This window comes from Rattus norvegicus, chromosome 1 (assembly GCF_021556685.1).
Source record: "Rattus norvegicus strain SHRSP/BbbUtx chromosome 1, alternate assembly SHRSP_T2T, whole genome shotgun sequence".
Taxonomy (NCBI): Eukaryota; Metazoa; Chordata; class Mammalia; order Rodentia; family Muridae; genus Rattus; species Rattus norvegicus.
Window position 1 is genome coordinate 59,144,375 of NC_141534.1, and position 22,575 is coordinate 59,166,949.

At 44.1% G+C, this 22,575-nt stretch overlaps 1 long non-coding RNA gene across 1 annotated transcript; it reads right to left on the reverse strand.

Moving 5' to 3' along the window:
• Positions 1–8,729: 8,729 nt before the first annotated feature.
• On the reverse strand, positions 8,730–22,207 carry LOC148007030 (uncharacterized). The gene is made up of 3 exons (XR_015646114.1): positions 22,108–22,207; positions 20,060–20,182; positions 8,730–10,737 (listed from the first exon to the last, which is right to left on the reverse strand). It is a non-coding gene; the product is annotated as an uncharacterized LOC148007030 (long non-coding RNA).
• Positions 22,208–22,575: the final 368 nt, after the last annotated feature.

Consider the following 22,575-nt stretch of genomic DNA (forward strand, 5'->3'; position numbering starts at 1 on the left):
AAGATTAAAACAGAGACTGAAGGAACACCCATTCAAGCCTGCCCCACATGTTGCCCATACATATACAGCCACCCAATTAGACAAGATGGATGAAGCAAAGAAGTGCAGACCGACAGGAGCTGGATGTAGATCGCTCCTGAGAGACACAGCCAGAATACAGCAAATACAGAGGCGAATGCCAGCAGCAAACCACTGAACTGAGAATAGGTCCCCTGTTGAAGGAATCAGAGAAAGAACTGGAAGAGCTTGAAGGGGCTCGAGACCCCAAAAGTACAACAATGCCAAGCAACCAGAGCTTCCAGGGACTAAGCCACTACCTAAAGACTATACATGGACTGACCCTGGACTCTGACCCCATAGGTAGCAATGAATATCTAAGTAAGAGCACCAGTGGAAGGGGAAGCCCTGGGTCCTGCTAAGACTGAACCCCCAGTGAACTAGTCTATGGGGGGAGGGCGGCAATGGGGGGAGGGTTGGGAGGGGAACACCCATAAGGAAGGGGAAGGGGGGGAGGGGGATGTTTGCCCGGAAACCGGGAAAGGGAATAACATTCGAAATGTATATAAGAAATACTCAAGTTAATAAAAAAAAAGTGGTGTTCCTGACACAATGAGGTCCATTGTCAATGGAGGTCCTGGGACAGTGGATGTGCTTCAACAGTTGAGGTCCTCAGAATATAGAGTAGAAGCTATGGAGGTCCCAGGACAGGAGAAGTGCCATATCAATGGTGCTTCGACAACTGTGGAGGTGCTGCAACAGTCAAGTTCCTTCAAATTGGAAGACTTGTGTCAGTGGAGTGGCTGAGTTTTTGGAGGTACTGCAAGAGTGAAGGTACTGTGACAGTTGAGGTGCTTCATCAGTTGAGGTCCTGTAACAGTGGAGTTCCTAAGACATTTCAGGTCCTTTGACAGTGGAGTAGCAGCTGGGACAGTGGATATGCTGCTACAGTGGAGGTCTTGAAAAACTTCAATTGATGCACGAGTCAGGATCTTTGACCTAGGAGGTGATGGGACAGTACAGGTGTAGGAGAGCCAGTAGAGGTGTGGCGACAATAGAAATGCTATAATAGTGAAAGGCTTGCAGCACTAGAGGTCCTGTGATAGTGGAAGTGCTTCGACAGTAGACGTACTGTGACAGAGGAGGTCCTGCCAATTCTAGTTTCAGAGGAAATAGATGTCCTGAAAAGTGGAGGTCGTTCAATAGTGGGCTTCATGTGATCCTGGGCATCGCTGTACCAGTTGAGGTAATGGAACTTGGATTTCCTGAGTTATTGGAGGTCCTGTGACTGTGGGGTCCTGGGAGAGTAGAGGTGCTGAGACACTGCTCTGTGACACTGGATGACCTTGTGACAGTTTAGGTGCAGTGACAATGAAAGTCCAGCAACAGTACACATACTGTGACAGTAGATGTCCTGAAAATTGAGGGTCCTGACAATGCAGCCGCTGTTAGTGAGAAGGTCCTATGACACTGGAGGTCCAGTGATAGTGGAGGTACTGGGACAGAAGCCACACTGGAACAGTGGATGTCCTGCTACAGTGCACATCAAAGTGCTTGTAACGATGATGATTTTTGACCACTCTAACTTCATTTCACTACGCAAGTAATTGAGTCTGAGACAAGATAATACCTTGTCATGGTGCTACTTGAATGCCACTAGTTTTACAGTTAAGTCTGAAGGTCTAGGCTGTGACAGAGGAGGTCCTTTGACAGTGATAGCCCTGCAAAATTGGACATCCTACAACACTGGAGCTCCTGCAACAGTGGAGGTCTTGAGACTCTAGATTTACATTGACATTGCAGGTCCTGCGGCAGTGGAATTTCTCTGCGAGCTGAGGTCCTGCAACATACTAGTTGCTGAGAGAATCAATTTTCTGCAACAGTGAAGGTCCTACAATAGTTCAGGTCCTGAAAAGTTGAGACTCTGTGAGAGTAGAAGTACAGGGGAAGTGTATGTCCTGTGCCAGGAGAGGCCCTGCAATTTGGAGGCCCTGAGAATGTGGAGTTGATTTGACAACAGAGTTTCTACCACACTGGTGTTCCTGTGACAGTGTCCAACAAAGTCCTTGTATTAGAGAAGAAATAATGCCAGCCAGCAATGACCATGGAAGTGATGATGATGGTTGATCACCCCAACATCATCTCGATTCTTCAAGTAATTTAGACCAAAACAATACATCTATTCATGGAGCTGGTTGAAGGGCAACAGCTTTACAAATACACCCAAAAGTATGGCTATCTAGAGCAAGGCAAGGCCAGCAAAATATTGTGTAAATAATAGCTGTGATGAGCTACTGCTATGGGCACACAATATTTCACAGGCTCCTAAAGCCAAAGAATATTGTGTTGTACATCAATGGGAAAGTCAAAATTACCAACTTTGGCCTTAGTATCCCATTCCAATCAGGGTAAATGATGAACCAGCACTGCAGTACTTATACTTTTTGTGTTCCTGAACTCTTCTTTGGCAAATTTTATGACGTTCCAAAGAACTAAATTTGAACCTTAGGTGGAGTTTTATATTTCATGGCAGTCAGAAAGTTTCCATTTGACTCTCTCTTCATTCTAGAGTTGAGAAGACAGGTTGTAGCAGGAGTGTGTGGTGGCTCTGGTGTGGTGTCAGAAGGACCTACTTAGCCTCCTAATGACAGTCAACCCTAGATATAGGCCAAAAGTCACTGTGGTCATGATGCAACCCTAGTTCAACTAAGGCTAGACGCAGTTCCCAAATCCCTATGAGCAACTGATCCCCCTCAGGCCAGACCCTGTAAGTATAAGAGCAATGGAATATATAGGATTCCAAGTGCTGGAAACTAAGGACACTTCAACTGAACAAAATTATAACCAGACCATGGCATCCTACTTCCTTCTGCAAAGGCAGGAAGTTCACAGGCAAGACAGCACAAAATAGGCTTGGACAGTCAGCACAGTGGAGGTGTGGGGAAAAAGCAGGTGCTAAGACAGTGGATGTCCTGCTACAGTGGCCTCCAAGTCCTTGTGAGGAAGAAGCACTTATGCCATCCAATAATGACCATGGCAATGATGACAATTGTGGTTAACCACTCCAACATCATCTTCAATAATTGAGACGAAAACAAGTAGATACCTTGTCATGGAGCTGTGTGAGGTTCAATGTCTTCATAAATGTATCTGAAAGTATGGCTACATAGTGAAAGACAAGGCATGGGAAATACTTATGCAGATATTAGCAGCCTGGATCTACTGTCAGGGGCACAGAATAAATACAGGACTTCAAAACAAATAAAATGGTGGATAAGAACAATAAAGTCAAAATCATCGACATTGGCCTTAGTACCCAAGACAAACCAGAGCAAATGCTGAACCTGTACTACAGTGCTAACACTTTTGATGCCCCTGAACTCTTCCTGGGTTATACTTATGATGGTCCAAAGAACCACATATGAATGTTAGTCTTACATTTTATGGTACCTGAAAAAATTTCCTCTGTTTTAATATAGGAGCTGAAAAGACAGGTTGTGGCAGGTGTGCATCTTGACCACTGTGGGGTGTCAAGAGAGCTAGATGACCTGCTTAGCATTTAATAACAGTCAAACCCAGAAATATCAGTCATAGACATGATAATGCACCCCTGTTTCAAAGAAGATTGGGAGCGTTTCCCAAATCCCTATGAAGAAATGATACCTCTCAGGCCACACCCTGGAATTTTGGAAGTAGTGCAACATGTTCCATTCAAAACACAAGACAAAGATTCTTTACATCAAAGAAAGTCTAAGCGGTACATGGCATCCAACTGCTTACTGGAAGGACAGGCTATTCTGATGCCTGGCTTCATACCCAGGCTCAGACAGTGAGTCTAGTAATGGCTCCATTCCCTACCCTTAATGATTATGCTGCTGTCCCTCTAGGACTGGACTGCAGAGGAGTGGAAACCAACCCACCATTGACACATTGGACTTGTCAACCCCATGGCCTCATTTATGCCTTTGTCCACATTCTAGTCATAGAGCTTTCAGAAGAACCACTGGGACTGGCTTTCTTCTCAGGCCACTACAGATGACCTGGACAAAACATACATGCCAGAGTGTCTTCTTCCTTCATTCAACAAGCAGCCTCAGGCCGAACAGAAGCATCAATGAGAACACAGAAGACAACCTATTATCTCTCTGTGCATGAGGAGAGGGCGAGTCTGTCCCCATCAGTGGCTGGCTAAGAGGATTCAAGGGATGGTCCAAGAAATTTGGAATATCCAAATGAAGCAGTGTTCCTGTGCTCAATCAAGCAAGAAAACTCTCCTGGGACAGGACAGTATCTCTCCTGAGAAATGAGGGCTGGAGACAGCATCCAAAAAATAAGCGGCAGGCAGGCAAGGACAGGTACCTTTGTGCTTTGTTCTACCCAGTTTGTTCTGTGTTGCTTAGCTCTGTCTCTGGTATCCATTTCTGCAAAATCGTTTCTGTCTTAACTTTTTGAGTACTGTATGATTCTTCCGACAATTCTTCTCCCTCTTCTAGATTTCTCCTCTTCCGAACAAGGACTCAATATGACTGATGTGTACCCCAGACTTCAGAGTTGTCCTGTTACCCCATGCCTTTACCAGGACGGTATCACCACCAAAAGGAAACGGTTCCCACAAGGTGAGGTCTAGAGGCCTATGGATTCATGCAATCTTCTAGGGGCAAATGATCCTTGCGCATATGGCAATTAATCACAAGTGGTTTGGAACAAATTCTTATTTTGTCAAAAGTAACATCATTCTCCATTAAGCTTCAAAATAAATAACCAGCAAAGCCTTGTAATAAGTGATAGTGGTGTTGATAAAACAGTGCAGCACCCGTGATATTGTAGATCCTTCAACAGTGGAGGCACTGAGAGACATTGTAGTCCGTGCAACAGTGGAGGCACTGAGATAGCGAAGGTCGTTTTACATTCAAGATCATGCAACAGTGGAGGTCCTGAAAGAGTGGGCGTCCTGAGACATTGGAGATGGGATTGGTACAGTGGAGGTCCTGAGACAATGTAGGTGTTGCAAGAATGGATGTCCTGCAACAGTGGAGTTCTTTGCACAGTAAAGGTCCTGCAATAGGGGTTGTCTTTAGACAGAGGAGGTCCTGCTACAGTGGAATTCCTGTGATAGCTGAAGTTTTGAGACAATGTCAGACCAGGCACAATGGAGCTGCTGTGCCAGGAGAGGTTCTACACAAGTCGAGATGGTGATAGAGTGGATGTTCTAAGACAGTGGAGATCTGGTGACAGTGGAGGTCCTGCACCATTGGAGGTTCTGGAACAATCGAGGTCCTGAGACAGTGCAGTTGCTCGTACATTGGAGTTTATGCACCATTGTAGGTCATGTAAGAGTGGAGGTGCTGGGACAGTAAAGGTGATGGGACAATGGAGGTCCTGTGACTGTTTTGGTGCTGCGATATTGGAGATCCTTCATCAGTTGAGGTCCTGGCACATTTGAGGTCCTGAAATATTGGATGTCCTGCATTATTGGAGGTCCTCAGTCAGTGGAGATGGGCCTGGGACAGCTGAGATCTGGTAAAAATGGGGGTGTTTCCACAATACAGGTCATGCAACAGTAAATGTCCTGATACAATGCAGTTGTTCCAACACTGTAGGTTCTGCAATAGTTGGTTTGCTAGAACAGTGAAAGTGGAGATCCCGCATCAACAGAGGTCCTTTGACAGGGAATGCCCTGCAACAGTGAACATCCTTCAACATTGGAGGTCCTGCAACAGTGGATGTCATGAGTCAGTGCCATTGAACTGACGATGGAGGTCCAACAACAGAGGAATTATTGTGCCAGTAGAGGTCCTGCAAAAGTCTGGCTGCTAAAAGAGTGCATGTTCTAAATTGGAGGTCCTGCAACAGTTAAGGTACTGCAACAGTCTAAGTATAGATACTGTGCATATCCTGTGCTAGTAGAGGTCTTGCACATTGGTGTTGCTCACCGTGAAGTTGATGAGACACTGAAGGTCCTGCCACAGTGGAGGTCCTTATAACAGTTGAGGTCTTGCAACAGTGGAAAAGCAGTGAGAATGGATAACCTGTGCCAGTAGAGTTCCTGCAGCTTGGAGGTCCTGAGAAAGTGGAAGGGCTGAGACAATGGAGGTCTTTTGACAATGCAGGTCCTTATAACCGTGATATAGGAGGTCTTGCGACAATAGAGGTCCTTGAAACAGTTGAAGTGCTGTGACAGTGGATGTTCAGGGACAGTAGAATTCCTGTGCCAGTAGCGATCTTGCAGTTTGGAGGTACTGAGTCTGTGGAGTTTCCTGACAGCCGAGGTACTACCACAGTGGATGTCCTGTGACAAGGGAGTTCTTAGGGTAGTGCAGGTTCTGGGACAGTGGAAGTACTGCTACAATGGTTATCAAAATGCATGGAAAGAAGCAGCAAGGATGCCACCCAGACCAGACCATGGCAAATATAATGAAGATATTAATCCACCCCAAATTCATATTGCTTCACCAAGGAATTGAGTCTGAGACACGTCTATACCTTCTCATGGAGCTCTTTGAAGTTCTACAGCTTTACAAATTCATCTGAAAGTCTGTGATACTGGAGGCCTTAGACAATGTAAGACCAGCCACAATGGAGATTCTGTTCCAGTAGAAGTTCTGGAAAAGTCTAGTTGGTGATAGAGTGGATGTCCTGAGACAGTGGAAGTCTGGTGACAGTGGAGGTCCTGCACCATTAGAGGTTCTGGATCATTCGAGGTCCTGAGACATGCAGGTGCTCAGACAATGGAGTTCCTGCAACAGTGTAGGTCCTGTGAGAGTGGAGGTGCTAGGAAAGTGAAGGTGATGGACAGTGTAGGTCCAGTGTAGGAATATTGTGTTCCTACAACATTGGAGGTCCTGCAACAGTTGAGGCTCTCATACCGTGCAGTTCTTCCAACTTTGGAGGTCATGCAACTGAATAGGTCGTGGGAAAATTGAGGTTCTGGGACAGTAAGGGTGTTGGGACAATGGAGGTGCTATGTCACATGAGGTCCTGGGACATTTGAGGTCCTGCAATATTGGAGGTCCTAAGACAGTGTAGATGACCTTGGAATAGTTGAAGTCTGGAATAAAGGGAGGCTCTGCACCAGTAAATGTCCTGAGACACTGGAGATCCTGCAGTTTGCCTGGACAGTGAAGGTCCTACAAAAGTGGAGGTCCTGTGACAATGGAGGTCGTGAATCGGTGCATTGGCACTGACCATAGAGAGCCAGCAGCAGTGGACTGTCTTTGCCAGTAGAGGTCCTGCAAGATTCTAGCTGTTGTGAAAGTGGATATCCTACAACATTGGAGAGCTGGCATTAGTGAATGCCCTGAGACAATGGAGATCCTGCAGGAGTTGGTTTGCTACAAAAGTGGAAGTCTTGCGTCAGTGGAGGGGCTTGGCAAAAATGGATGTGCTGCCACACTACTGGTCCAGCAACAGTGAATATCATGAGACAGTGCATTTGCAGTGACAGTGGAGCTCCAGCAACTGTGGAATTTGTGTGCCAGTAGAGGTCCTGCAAATTCTAGCTGCTGAGAGTGTCTATGTCCTGCAACCTTGTTGGTCCTGCAACAGTTGAGGTACTGCAACAGTGTAAGTCCAGCTACAGTGGATAACCTGTTATAGTAGAGGTCCTTTAAATTGGCCTTGGTGAGACAGTGGACGTCCTGGGATAGTGGAGGTCCTATGACACTGGAGGGGCTGGAACACTGGAGCTCATGCCAAAATTGCAGTTCTTGTAATGGTTGTGGTGTTGTGACAGTGGAAATCTAGCGACAGTGGACATTCTGTAGGACAGTAGAGGTCCTACAATATAAAAGTCCTTGGACAGTGGAGGTACTGATGCACTGGAGGTCCTGTGAGAATGGAGGTTCTTATAACAGCTGTGACACTGGAAGTACAGCAAATGTAAATGTCCTCTGATAGGAGAGCTCCAACAAACTGAAGTTGCTGAGAGACAGGAGGTCCTCCAACAGCAGTGGTCCTAAGACAGTAGAGATCCTGTAACAGTGGAGAGGCTGAGACCCTGGAGGTCCTTTGACAGTGGACTACTTTGTAACAATAGACATGCTATGACAAGGGGGTTGTACAATAGTAGAGGTCCTTGTTACAGTTGAGGTACTCCAACAGTGGAAGTTTAGGGACAGTGACTTCCAGTGCCCGTAAAGGTCTTGCAATTTGGAGGGTCTGAGACAGAGGAATTGCCTGACCACAGATGCCCTACCACAATATTGGTCCTTTGACTGTGGAGGTCTTGGGATAGTTCAGGTGCTGGGACAGTGGAAGTTCTGCTACAGGGGTTATCAAAGTGCATGCAAAGAAGAAGCAATGGTGCCAGCCAAACATGACCATGGCAAATATAATGAAGTTTTTCATCCACCCCAACATAATCTTGCTTCTCCAATTGAGTCTGAGACAATTCTAATAACTTATCGTGAAACTGGTTGAAATTTTACAGCTTTACAAATACATCTGAAAGTCTTTCCACCGAGAGGAGGAAGGAGCCAAGGAAATATTTAGGCAAATATTAGCAGGCTTTATCTATGGCTATGGGCACTGTATAAGTTCACAGTGACCTGAAACCAGATTATATTTTGTTAAAGAAGAACAGAAAAGTCAAAAGCATCGACTTTGGCCTTCAACTCAAGACAAATCTGGGCAAATGCTGAACTGGCAGCATGGTGCTTACCCTATTGGTGCACCTGATCTCTTCCTAGGACAACTTTATGGTGGTGCAAAAAAAAAAAAAACCAACATATGGATCTTAGGAGTAGGCTTATATTTCACTGTTGTATTTGACTCTGTTGACATACAACAGTTCAGAAGACAGGTTGTAGCAGGTGTGTACCCTGCTCACTGTGGGTTGTCAGAAGAGACAGCTTAGCCTATTACTGAAAGTAAATCCAAACTATGGGCTGACAGTCACAGAGGTGATGATGTACCCCTGGTCAATGAAAACTGGAAGAGGTTCACAAATCCTTATGAAGAAGTGATCCCTCCCATGCCAGATTCTCCAAAAGAGGAAGAAACGTAATATATTGAGGTTTGAGGTAAAATATTATAGATTCATTGCATCAAAAAGGTATAAACAGAACATGACATCCTATTGCTTAATGTAACATCAAGTTATACACAGGAATTGCTGCACAACACAGGCTCAGCAGCTTTGTCCAGTTACGGTCCCCTTCTCTACCCTTGCTGATTTCCCTCAAGGACTAAATAGGAATAGAAGTGAACACAACATAGACACATTGTTCTCCTCATCTTCCAATGGCCTAGTGTATCCCTATGATCATAAGGCTAGTCAAAGAGGAAGCAAAGAGCCATTGGGCATGCCCTTCTTCTTTTCAGGACACTACCGACAACACCCACAGCGAACAAAGCATACATACACACCAGAAGTGTCCTGTGTCTTCACTCGCCAATAAGCCACATTTGGAAGAGCTGTAGCAACGAGAAAACAGAGGACAACCTACTTTCCTGCTGTCCTTCAGCAGAGAGCAGGACAGTCCCCATCTGGGGATTTCCCAGAGGCATTAAAGGATGAACCAATTCCAATGGGGAAATTCACTGATGAAGTTGTGTTGCTGCTTTCCTTCAAGAATGAAACCTTACAAGTGGGTGGAGGAAGAGTTTTCTCCCAGAAATGAGGCCAAGGGAGATTTTCCAGAGAACATGCAGATGGCAAAACCCAAGTGCCTTTGTACTTTGTCCTTCCCAGTTTGTTCTGTGCTCATTCTTCCTCTGGCTCTGTTTTCCAGTTCCCCATAATTCTTACCTTCTTATATCTAATAAGTATTTTATGATACTTCCCCCAACCCAAGCCTTCTCCCTCCTCTGGATTTCTTCTCTTCCCAGCAAGGACTCAATATGACGGCTGTGTAGCCCACTCTAGAGCGTGGTGCAGCTGAATGCATCCATTCACCTGAAGTTTATCACACTCTAAAAACACCAGCTTCCACAAAGTGAGGTGGAGAGTGGTATGAGCTCATGAAGTCTTCCATAGTTTACTGGTCCAAGCACACACGGCATTTATCACAAGAGCTATAGAACAAATTTTTATGCTTTCAAAAGTAGCATCACATTTCATTCAGCCTCAAATATAAACAGCAATGACTTTGAAAAATTGAAATTACAGTTGCTGCAACAGTGCAGATCCTGTGAAGAGGTAGGTCCTGCGACAGTGGAGGCACTGAAATAGCGCCGGTTCTGTGACAGTGAAGGTCCTTTGAAAATCGATGCACTGAGATCATGGAGGTCAATCTACCTACAGGGGAGCTGCTGCACAATTGAAGGTTCTGCTACAGTGGAGGTCCTGCAAAATTGGAATTGCTGATTCAGGGGTATTCCTGTCACTGTAGAGATCCTGTGGCAGTGAAGTTGCAGAATCATGGGAGATCTTGCTTCAGTTGATGTCCTGAAACACTTTAGTTGCTACGGGTGGTGCTACGACAGTGGAATTCCTGGGATAGTGGAGGTTATAGGACAGTGGGTGTCCTGAGACAGTTGTAGTGCTCCTACAGTGGAAGTCCTGTGACAGTGGAGGTCCCGCAATAGTAGTGTTGCTTGGACAGTCCAGTTCTTGGACAAAGGAGGTCCTGTGACACTTGAGATGCTGAGACTCTTGAGCTCCTGAACAGTAGAAGTGCTGTGATAGTTGAAGTGCTGAGACACTTATGGTCCTGTAACAGTGGAGTTGACACACAGACAGTGGACTTCCTGAGGTAGTGGTGGTGCTTAAACAGTGGATGTCCTGTGACAGAGGAGGTCCTGCAATAGAGGAAGAACAATATATGCTGGCTGATGACCCATAGCTTCCAGAAAATAGACCACCAACCAATATATATCAGAGGATGGCATTATTTGAAACCAATGGGATGGAAGGCCCTTGGTCCTGTGGAGATGTGATGCTCGAACATAGGAGGAGGCTGGAGTGGTGGGTTTCGAAAAGTTGGGTGAGTTTTGGAGCAGCATCATAGTGGCAAAATGGAGGGAGGAGGGAGAAGATGTAGGAGTGGGCATTTGTGGATTGGCACCTAGAACGTGGGACATCATTTGAGATGTTAAAAACAGTGGAAATGATAAGGTTTACATTGTCTGACCCAAACCTAAGGGATACTACATTAGGAACACAAAATCCCACAGGTGCTCACCAACAATCAGATAAAATTTGGCCTTTGGCGGTCTACTCCAAAGAAACTCTTCCAAGAACACTGTTTAGTTTTTTCAAACAAAGTTTAAAACTCTTAAGTGTACTCTCAAATCTGCCTTAATTCGCATAAATCGGTCAAAACTGTTGGCTTTGTAAATACTTCTATCTTGTCCCAATAGTCACATGCTGGTCATACCAACAACAAGATACTTGTCAAGGTGGGGGTCAATCAACATGGGATCCTTGTTCCAACTGGGCATGCAGACCTTGAGCTCACCTTCAGTTTGTCACACACACACACACACACACACACACACACACACACACACACACACACAAACATGCACACACACAGAAAGAGAGAGACAGACAGACAGACAGACAGACACAGATTCATAAACACATGCACACACACACACAGAGACACACACACCCATGAGAGAGTGAGAGATCGAAAGTTAGGTAGAGAGAGAGAGAGAGAGAGAGAGAGAGAGAGAGAGAGAGAGGGAGAGAGAGAGAGAGAGGGAGAGAGAAAGAAAGAGAGTTCTTATCATCTACTTTCTAATGCATATTGTGTGCTCTTGGAGCTGAGCACAGAGACATGCACATGTAAACCAGTCATGTACACCTAGGAACATTTTCTGATCAGTATTTTCTCTTCTTTATGCAGTTCTTAAATTATCTTTAAGAGAAAGTAGCACATTGACCTACCATGAAATCTTGGACCTAAAGGTACATTTTAATACAAAGCTTATATATCACTTACAGATGACTCAAGTAGGAAATACATTAAGTTCAGAATCATTCAATCAGAAACCCTTAATGTATATACACCATTCTCACTGCCTTCACTTAACCTCATGTTTGGACCACTGTTCCTAGCTGGAGATTCCTGTTTATCTCCCAGAATAAAAGGGAGGCTCCATGCTCAAGTGGAACAGCAGATTCAAGGTGGGACTGTTGGGTGACATTACAGTGAACACCAGGGACTGCCCCACAGAGGCAGGTAGTGGCCCTTTCTTTCCTCCTGGGGAAGCAGTATCTACATTGTCCTGAGCAGAGAAGGATCCTCTCATTCTAGCAGATATTCTGGATGATACAGGAATGTGAATAGATTATGAGATCACTTTACCACATTTCTTTCTGAGGCAGAGACCCTTGAGACCCTTGGCTCAGGAGTAACAGTTCCAGATAGCAAGGTCAGGTCAGTGAGGGCCCTGTGTTCACCTATGAATAGTAATTTATGTTAATCACCGAATCTTTAACACTTACAGCATGTGGGAGAAAAGTCTCCCAGGAGTCTCAGCTAAAACTAATCAGTGAGTTTTTAAGAAAAAGCACAAGTAGGAATTTTAAATTCATGTGATTGCTACAAACAAAGCAAGACACTGTCACTAGATCACCTTTGTGTAAGGGCCCTGACGACATACACAACTTAAGATGTGAAGTGCTCAGCTAGCACGCTTCGTGGCATGAACCCAAGACACAGTTTCTCTGTGTCTCATCCCCTCAAGCATGGTCCACAAACAATGGCAACAAACCTTCTCTTCCTCAGAGTTCAAAGTTACCTTTACTGTTAGTGATAGTTTCACAGTTAACTAACCTCTACTGGATAGACAGGTTTGACTAACCTTCTCTGAGCTTCTCCCAACCATGTACAGATGGGACATCCCTCTGCACATGAGGCCTGTTCCTCTCAGGCCTGCTGTTCTCCTTCCCAGATTAGAAACTGGATACTTTCAAGCCTACATTCTTAAGTCATATATCAGATGATGATGTAGAGCACCCAGCTCCTCCTGTACCATATCTGCCTAGATGCTGCCATGCTCCCACCTTGATGATAATGAAGCAAACTGCTGAACTTGTAAGCCAAACCCAAAGCAGTGTTCTTCTTATAAGATTTGCATTGGTCATGGTGTCTGTTAATAGCAGGAAAACACTAAGTAAGTCACTTTCTACCTCAGATTACAAGGTCAATTGAGTGATGTCATCACCTGAGGAGACATGGCCTTATATTAAGGTTCTAATCTCCTAAGTAATTGCAGGCTCTCTTCTGGCCTAGGCATTGGCTATAATATTAATCTTCCCAGTGTCCTTTTCTCTGTAAACTATACATTTTGCATTTCTATTTGCCCCATTTGCTCTTTTTTCATTGAAGTCCTATAACCTCAGTATAACAGAGGCCATACTGGGCTCTCTTCAAATTTTCATCGAAGAAATTTGTTTATTACTTTTTAATTCAGCCTCAGGTAGGTTTTTACGAAGTGGTCAGAAAGAAGCCACATTTTGTAAAACCATCATACAAATTATCCCAGACCAGTTACAAATATTATTGCCTTCTGAATCCCCTTGTCCTGGGCTTCCACATTCTGGATAGGTCTTGGCACTCCTGACTCCCAAGCTCCTGCCAGTATACCCCATTAAACTCTTCTTAGAGCACTGGGCCACTTCTAGTTCAAAGTTCTGAATTCTTGCATATTTTCCAAAACAAGTAACAAGCACAAACTGGCATAGTCAGGTATCACAGAACAAGAGTCCGCTCTATTATATCCCCTTCTGCATTAGTTACCTTTGTATTTCTGTGACAGAAATGACATGAGCACAGCAAACTATAAAACATGTAGGCGATTAGTGATCCTATTTCACAGACCACCTGTTACCACAGGTTAAGTTCCATGACTACAGGGCACAGTGGAAGGAGCAGGAAGCAGAGGATTCACATCTGGAATCACAAGTACAAAGCAGAGAGTGCACAGGGAGTGGTGCAGAGCACTAAAACCTCAAGCCCAGCCCCACTGGCATTCTTTCTCCAGCAAGGGCACACCTCCTGAGTCTTCCCAAACAGAGTCACCAACTGGGAAAGGAGTATTTAAATGCCCGAGACAGTGGAGGATAGCTCATGCAAAATGTCATGATGATTCAGGAATTCGAATCAGTAACAGAGAGAACCTTCACTCTGGGTCAATGTGTGTTGCTGCAAAGCCAGCAAGCTGCTCTCCCTCCTTTGAGCATAAGATGTGGATTAAGTACAAATGTAAACAAGCATCTCCATGGAAAATCAACAGCCCTGTTAATCTGGTAATACTTATAGGATAAGTCCAGGGGTGCTGGATACTGAAATCACAGAAGAAGCCAACACAAACTCAAACCGTTTAGTCTATAGGAATAAAAATACCAAAGAAGCCAAAATTGGTAACGATATGGAGCAAACGCTCACTCACTCAGCAGATAAAATTACACCTATCCCTTACTCACAGACCTACTTCATAAACAGTGTACATTCTGCTGGTACCTACTCAACACAATCCTAAATGCTGCAATCAAACCAAATGGTTTCTTACTTTGTTGAGTATGACTTAAAAACACTGAAGTACTCTGAAGGAGGTTAATGGAAACTTCTCAGGGCCTGGGGAAGGTGGCTGAGGGAGTACAGATTAACAAAGCAACACAACCCAATTTCCCCACCAGCAAGCAGAAACCGGCCTGATGTCAGTTGCCAATTCCTGAGGGTTTAAGACAAGCCTACAGACTGGAAGGACTGAGGTAGGTGAGATTAAAGTACAGTTACACTGAATGTTCACTTGAGGAATGGGAAGGGTAGCAACTGGAAAGTGCTCTGTGTGTGTGTGTGTGTGTGTGTGTGTGTGTGTGTGTGTGTGTTCCATGAATGTGTTTCTGTGTGAGTGTGGTTGGGTTGTTGCTGTTGTGTGCTTAATTTGAGACAGAGTGTTACCACAAACTGAAGCTGTCCTAAAACTCACCCTGTACACAAGGGTGGTTTGAACAGTAAAGAGACCTTCTCTCTCATGAAAGGGGGATTAATGATGTGTAGCACAAGCTATGTGTGAATGTAAATTTCAAAATCTTAAGATTTTATTAATCTCCTTTGGCTTGCTTTAACAATACTGGTGATTATAGCAATATATGGTACACTGAGGACAGAACGGAATATATAGTGTGAGCTTTTGAGAAGGTTCAGAGGTAAAAGGAATAGCTGATAATCTGAGTTTAGTTCCAGAGGCACTGTTAATAATCAAACACAAATGTAGCCGAGTTTTATCCCGTGTAAAAATCATTCAGGGCATCCAGTCAGAGATTAAAGTATTTTTGGTGTTGTGATGCTACACAATCATAAGACTGATTCCTGTGTAACAGGCTAGTGGAGCAGACAGTAATCAACAGGACACGAGAAAACCTACAGAGCAGGAACTAGAGAGAAAGCTCAGGATTTCAGAGCACTGGCTGCCTTTCAGAGGACCTTCACTTGTTTTCAACATTTCCAAGTTAGCTCACAGTCATGTGCAACTCAAGATCTAGAATATCTTACCCTCTTCAGGTTTTGTGGGCACTACATAATACACACAGTGCACGTATACTCATGTACACCCTTGTTGGATGACCATAATCCAACCACAGCAGGGACAGAGCTTACCACCCTCAAGCTTGCCAATTTTAAGGAGGAAGCCTTCTTGTTAAAAGCACTGGAGAACGGCAGGCACAAGGACACCTGACTCACACATTCGACCCGAGGTCTTGAGATGGAAGACACACATAACTCTGGCCTTCTCACTGAAGAGAGGTCATCCTTCGGTAAGGAGCTTTCATCTGATCCTGTTTTCCTCTTGGATCCCATTACAGAAAAGCATTTGTGTTTGTCCAAGTCTGCACAGGTTCCCAGCACCCTTCCTAGTCATGTCTGACAAATCCATATGGAAACCACTGTATAACTGGAGTCCTAGTCTATAGCATCTCTCTCCTTCATGCTACCCTCCTTTTATACTGCAGATTTCATAGGAAATCATATTCTTTGTGTACTTACAAATCCCATGTTGTTTACATGTGGCTAATGTTTCGTCCTCAGCATGCTTGCCTGGAGACAGGGCTGGATGCAGGTATTCTGTAGACAAGGCAAGATGCAGCTCCTCTGGAAGCCATAGGACACCAGCGTCACAGCTGTAGTGCAGTGCATGCATGGCATGCATTCACAAAGAAGACTGTAGCCCCAAGGTCAGGTACATCCACAGGGTACTAAGGAGAGGGACCTGATTGCTACTGTTGATGCTGCATTTCCTCTTTGTTCTGACTGTTTTAACTGGAATTGCCCCCACACGCAAAATTCCTAAGATATCTGACAGCCACACACAGATGCACATGCAGGTAAAACACAAATGCATGTGAAATAAAAATAAATAATTTTAAACTGGAGAGAGAGAGAGAGAGAGAGAGAGAGAGAGAGAGAGAGAGAGAGAGAGAGAGAGAGAGAATGGTGTTTATAAAAGAGAAACTTACCCTCAAAACCTATTTACTGTCCTGAAACTTCTTTCTCATGGGCAGAGGAACATAGACATGAAATTCTTTCTCTCTACACTTCTCAGTGTGTGCTGGGGTACTCTAGAATACTGGTTATTTGGTGAAATGTTGAGGGGTTTAGAAAGATGAACATCATGTTGCAAGTCAGTGGTCTTTAGTCCCTCGTGAGTTCCGTGATTTCAGCTGAGGATCTCTTGCAATGGGTTCTGTATCCAGAGTTATAATCATGAGCTGTGGAACTTCATTTGCTACATGGATACAGGGGCCCCAGTGTAGTCATCTGTTACTTCCCCAACTCATGAGCATGACCCAGGCCCAGTCACAAGTCAGAATTGGGTCCTCAGAGACGCCACTAGGAATGTATGTAGACAAAAGAAAGAAGTCTGGGGAGGGTAAGGAGGAAGAGTGTCAGGTTGAAGCCTGTTTCAAATTCAGAATAGCAGTGTATGTATTTCAGTTAACTGCTTTCATAATTCCCTCATCTGTGAAATCTTAAGACTTGTTAGATTAGATCTTATAGCCAGAGAGCTAACACCACTGAAGCCAAAACTTTATACAGATAGGCTATCAGGAGTGTCACCCATGTTTACTATCTCTGCTTCCAGAAGAGGTGCAGACAAATATTTCCTCACTCATGGTGAGTACAACACAAAGGAAACCAGTGCATGCTCCTTACACCCCTGAGGACTTCCCAGGGTAGGGGTTCCCAGCACACTGGGATCTGACAGTGAAAGTGTCTGTGATTTGATTAGGGCACTAGGTACTACTTACATCACTTTTCCAGTGATGGCACTGCAGAGATCAGACAGTAGTTAAACTTGAAAGCTCATCACATTCAACTTCTTCCTGTGCTCCTAACACACCTGATCCCCACACCCTAAGAACTGGCAGCCCCTTTAAGATGCTGCTGTACTTTCACACCCTGCCTCCCTAGACTCTGGACTCTTCCTCATGATGCTCTGCTCCTATCTCCCTTGCACCTAGCTTTTTACTCCTTTATATTTATTTCATGTTCCCACCTCCTGCATGTGTTCTGAGTGGGTCAGCTATGGGTAGGATCATGAAATATGTGGCTGTACACACACACACACACACACACACACACACACACAGACACACAGACACACACACAGACACACACACAGGTACCAATTTAAGACAAGGCAGACTGTTTATATGCAGGGGATACAATGCCTTCAAGAATTGGGATCCTGAAAAAAGAGCAGTACACTTCAAAACAAAAATCCAAGGAAAATAAACAACTGGAGTGTCAGTGGAGGTTGTGTAAGAAGAGTGTCAGAAGAGCCTGTGAGAAGGTGAAGGGTACACTGAACACTCAGCCAAACAGGAAACGTCTGCATCTGAACTGTGCAGCATCCACCCTGCAGTGTGGCATGCTGTGGGGGTGTCTGAGAAACCATATCTCATCACCTGAGTTTGCACGTATTTATACCAAGTCTTTGGGTGTAGGAGGTGACTACTATATCTATAGATTAATTAAAATTAATATGGATGAATTTATCATGCATAAACAGTACAACAAAGTTGTCCAGACCCAACTGATGGATGTATCATTAATGGATTATTCCTTAAATACTTCTGATCACGAGGATGAAATATTTAGGATTAATCTCTGTTCCACTAGTGGATGACTCACCAAATGTGCACCACACTGGAGCAGACCAACCATCAAAGGAAAGCTACCGTTCTTTTAATCTTTTGCAACTGCAGTAGACTATGCAAAGCAAACACTCACATGTGTCTCATCAGTCAATCAGTCTACAGGACAGAGATTACCTATGCCAGTCTCAGGGACAGAACAGCATTTTCTGTTTCCAATTCAACTACCTTTTTTTCTTTAACCTGCAGCCAGGCTTTGTGGGAGAAGCTGAGATGGTGGGCAATGAAAGGTGGATGTTGGAAGGAAGCTAGAGCATGGTGGGATTTTATAAGCCAAAGAAGTGAAATTCGTATTTAATTCCCTTAGACAACTGGTCCAGGTGCAGTGTTCCTGATGGTGGCTCGGTGCTCCAGCTGTGGATTCAGGGAACTCAGAACATCATACTGAAAATAATCTCTCAGACTACAGAGTCAAATTCCTGCTGGTGCTCCAGTCTCATCAGAGAAGAAATGAAGTCCCTCCTCCTATGGATCCTCTCATTTTTGTCATTCTCTCCTGCAGGAGATTCAGTCCTTCCTCTGAGGGGGCTACTCATACCTGCAAGTGATTTAGACCTTCTTGAAGGGAATTCTGTCTCCAGATTGGGATGCGGACCCTCCTGTTAGAGAATTAACTCTCTGAATCTTCTCACAGTGTATGTGTGACTACCTGGAGACAGCATTATCTGCACTTCTAAACTCTGATTGGTAAAGAAAACCCACGGTATGAGTTTGAAAACCTGTGAGTTATATACTGAGTAATGAAAACCTATGAGTTCTATACTGTTGATTTCTAAATGTATTCAGTTGATTATGAATTATTCTGCAATATTTTGATGAAATTTACTTACTTCCTAGATTTCAAACAAAAATAGAAGCTATAGTTAAAAGTTTAGGGTGTGTTTGGCCAAATATTTACAAAATATTTTTGATTTTTATAAAAGTTGGTGTACGACATAGAAATTTTCCCCTATTTTGTTTTGTTTACTGCTAGGATATAGAAATGCTTTATTTCTGCTAACAGAGCTTATATTCATTGGTCTTGTATAACTCACTGTTGAGTGCTCAACTTTAGCAGATTCCTTAGGGTCTCTGCCATTTATAACAGGATTCCATCTAAAAGTTGACTGCCTTGTTCTTCCTTTCTGAGGAGATGCCTTTTGTTCAGTTTTCCCCCGTAAATGACAGAGCTATACTGTGAGAACAATGATGGACAGCAGTGCCAGAAAGACCTGGGACACATTTACAAAGTCTGGTCCAATTAGAATGGGGCATGGTGAGATAGTTCTGTCAGGTTTGCTCTGACCCTATGAGTCTCTCTTCACTACCTTCACTTGGACAAGTTGTAACCCAATTAATATGGTGAAGGATGAAGTCCCTGACACTTAGTAGGTGACACTTAAAGACAGTGCCTTCCACGTGATCCATTCAAGGAAACCTGAAAGGTGGTCTCTCTTGTAATGACATTGGTGTCCTTATGAAAGGGACCCTAAAGTCACAGACACTTGAAGAGGCAGAGAGAGACCACAGGGCACCAAGAGGAACCAGCTACCTACAAACGGAGGAGAACTGGAGCCAACTCTTGGACCCCAGTCCTCCAAACAGAAGCCAACAGAAACCTCTGCTCAGTTCTGCCTGCAGCCCACAAACACTGGAGTGTGCATTCTTGGTGTGCTCCAGAGCCTGAAAGTCGCTGCTCTAACCCCAGCTCTGCCGTGGGGTGGATGGAAGTCTTGTCTATCTTGGGGTGGATGGAAGTCTATCTCTCAAGGTGAGGTAAAGTGGTCCTGAGTTAGGTGCCAAGGTCCAGTCCCAGGGGGAAGCTTCCCGATAGCTAAGCTTGAGCTTGAAGCAGGCAGAGCTGTGCTCTCCCTAAGGAATGTAGCACTAGTTGCCAGAATAGAGGTTTCTTCTTTCAATGTACACTTAGGCAAATTTGCAAAGATCCAAAATGCTGGCTGTGGTTCTCACCAGATTCCTTGGAGTATGCCCACAGAGTTCCTTGTCTGCTCCTGGGAATCCAAGCCTTGTCCTTGAAGGGGCTGCTCATGCACTCATCTGACTTCTTTGGTCAGGAAACACACCTGCTAAAAACTGAATTTTAAGAGGCAGATAAGATCAGAGAAAGGACTAAAAGAGCTCGAAGGGGCTCGAGACCCCATGTGAACAACAATGCCAAGCAACCAGAGCTTCCAGGGACTAAGCCACTTCCCAAAGACTATACATGGACTGACCCTGGGCTCCAACCTCATAGGTAGCAATGAATAGCCTAGTAAGAGCACCAGTGGAAAGGGAAGCCCTTGGTCCTGCCAAGACTGAACCCCCAGTGAATGTGATTGTTGGGGGGAGGGTGGTAATGGTGGAGGATGGGGAGGGGAACACCCATAGAGAAGGGGAGTGGGAGGGGTTAGGGGGATGTTGGCTCAGAAACCGGGAAAGGGAATAACAATCGAAATGTAAATAAGAAATAATTAAGTTAATAAAAAAAAAGGACATAGAGACAGGAGGAACTGCATCCTGAACTTTTGTGTAGGAAGTTTGGCTTGGACTGATCAAGTATCAGAAGGACCATGAATTCCCTATGGCCAAATTAGCTAGGGCTAAGTTTATACCAAGAGAGCTCCTTGAAATACCTGATCTGCAGTTTGCGCTCCATTCTACAAGCAACTACTCAGTTGAATATAAGTGACTACATCCAGGTTACTTAGTTGGCTGCTAAGTGTAAATCTCCTTTTACTTGTATTTAAACATATGGTTCACATAACCATTAAATGGAAAAGCCCCAGTGGTATTAGTTATAAAGGTGCTCACATAATAAGTTTTTGCCAAGAAATTTTCAGTAATTCATGTAAAATCTATATGGAGAATGCAGTATAGTACAGTCAAATCACAGGCTTTATAATCCCATATTTAAAGTTTGATATGATTACAAATATTAAAGCAGGACTATTTTAAATAGTCTAATATATTTAATTTAGAATTAATCTGTTTTGCAATGCACCAATCAGCCATAATGTAGGTTAGCTTTTTTCCTAAGTCATGTGTTTTAAGAGGCGTACCAGTCTACCAGCTAAATTTGAAACACCTTTTACAGGATTGTATTATTTAGGTACCAGGAATATTAAAGAAGATGAAAAGAATAGGAAAGTTAAAATGATTTAGTAAGCATTAAGTTTTATGGATGCATAACAGCTTAAATCTTGATGAGATATGTGTGAGAAAACTAGTAGGGGGAGCATAAGTAAAGGAATGATCCTATCAGTGCCTCTAAACCATAAAATGCATTCCTACAGTTATCTGAACTCCATTGACTACGGAAGTCAAGGTAAAACACACACACACACACACACACACACACACACACACACACACACACACACACACACACACAAAAGAGGCAGATAAGATCATCTTTCTGATTATGTTCACAGCATAGACCTCTTTGTCTTTTTTTGTTTTTTAATTTTTTATTAGATACATTTCTTTACTTACACTTCAAATGTCATTCCCCTTCCCGGTTTCCTGTTCATAAATCTTAGGTGGGGCTGCTGTAAGGTTCAGATTCTTTGCTTGGGAGCCATTACCACACATGATGTTCATATTTTTGTTCACTTTTATCAATCTATTTTTCTGCGGCGTGCTCTAAGAGGGCATCGAGTAGGGTTACATAATTATTGGTATTAACAGCTGTACTCCCAAATCCTACTCAGTATGGAGTCTGCTGATGTTCAGCATAAGGAGGTGCCAAGTCAGGGAACCTTCATGTGCTGATGCAGCAAATGAGAGTCCACAGAGGCCCCAAGTGGGAGATGGAGGAAGGAGCCATAAGGACAGTTGGGAGAAAACGGGTCAACTTCCCTAAGATTCTGAATGAAGCAGTTGGTCTCCATCCCGAGGGAACTAAAGCTAAGACTCACAAAATAGTGCTACTAAGCCAACCCAAATTCTCTTATTTTTTCTCACATCCCTGAGAGAAGAAAGGAGTCATTTCAAACTCCATGGGCTCCCCTCATACTCACTGGAATTGGATAGTGAAACTGCCATAACCTCTGTTCTGAAAAATCCCCTCAGGAACTAATGAAGGGCGTGGCTAAGTCCAAGAGAGGAGGGGCGGGTATCGTTCATTGGCCACTCATGCGCGCGCATGAGCTCTATGCCTATACACTGAAGTTTTCCAGGCTACCTTTCAGGATCCTTCGCATTTACAGTGCTTGTAAAATACAAATCAATTTACTGTGGCATTGAATACCCATCTCAGCTTTTTAAACCCTCAAACATGCTTCCCCTTTCTTAAAGTTCCTTTGCATTATTTATAGGACACTGCTGAGTGTCATAGGCTACAGGTAACAGTACTCAAAGTCATTCCCTGTTCATCTGAACTTTACATCCTTTCACCAGCAACTTCCCAACTCCATCCTTACATTTCACCCAAACCCTGAGATTTGGACACTGTCCTGCTCCCCGTGCTAAAGCACAGTAGTCATGAG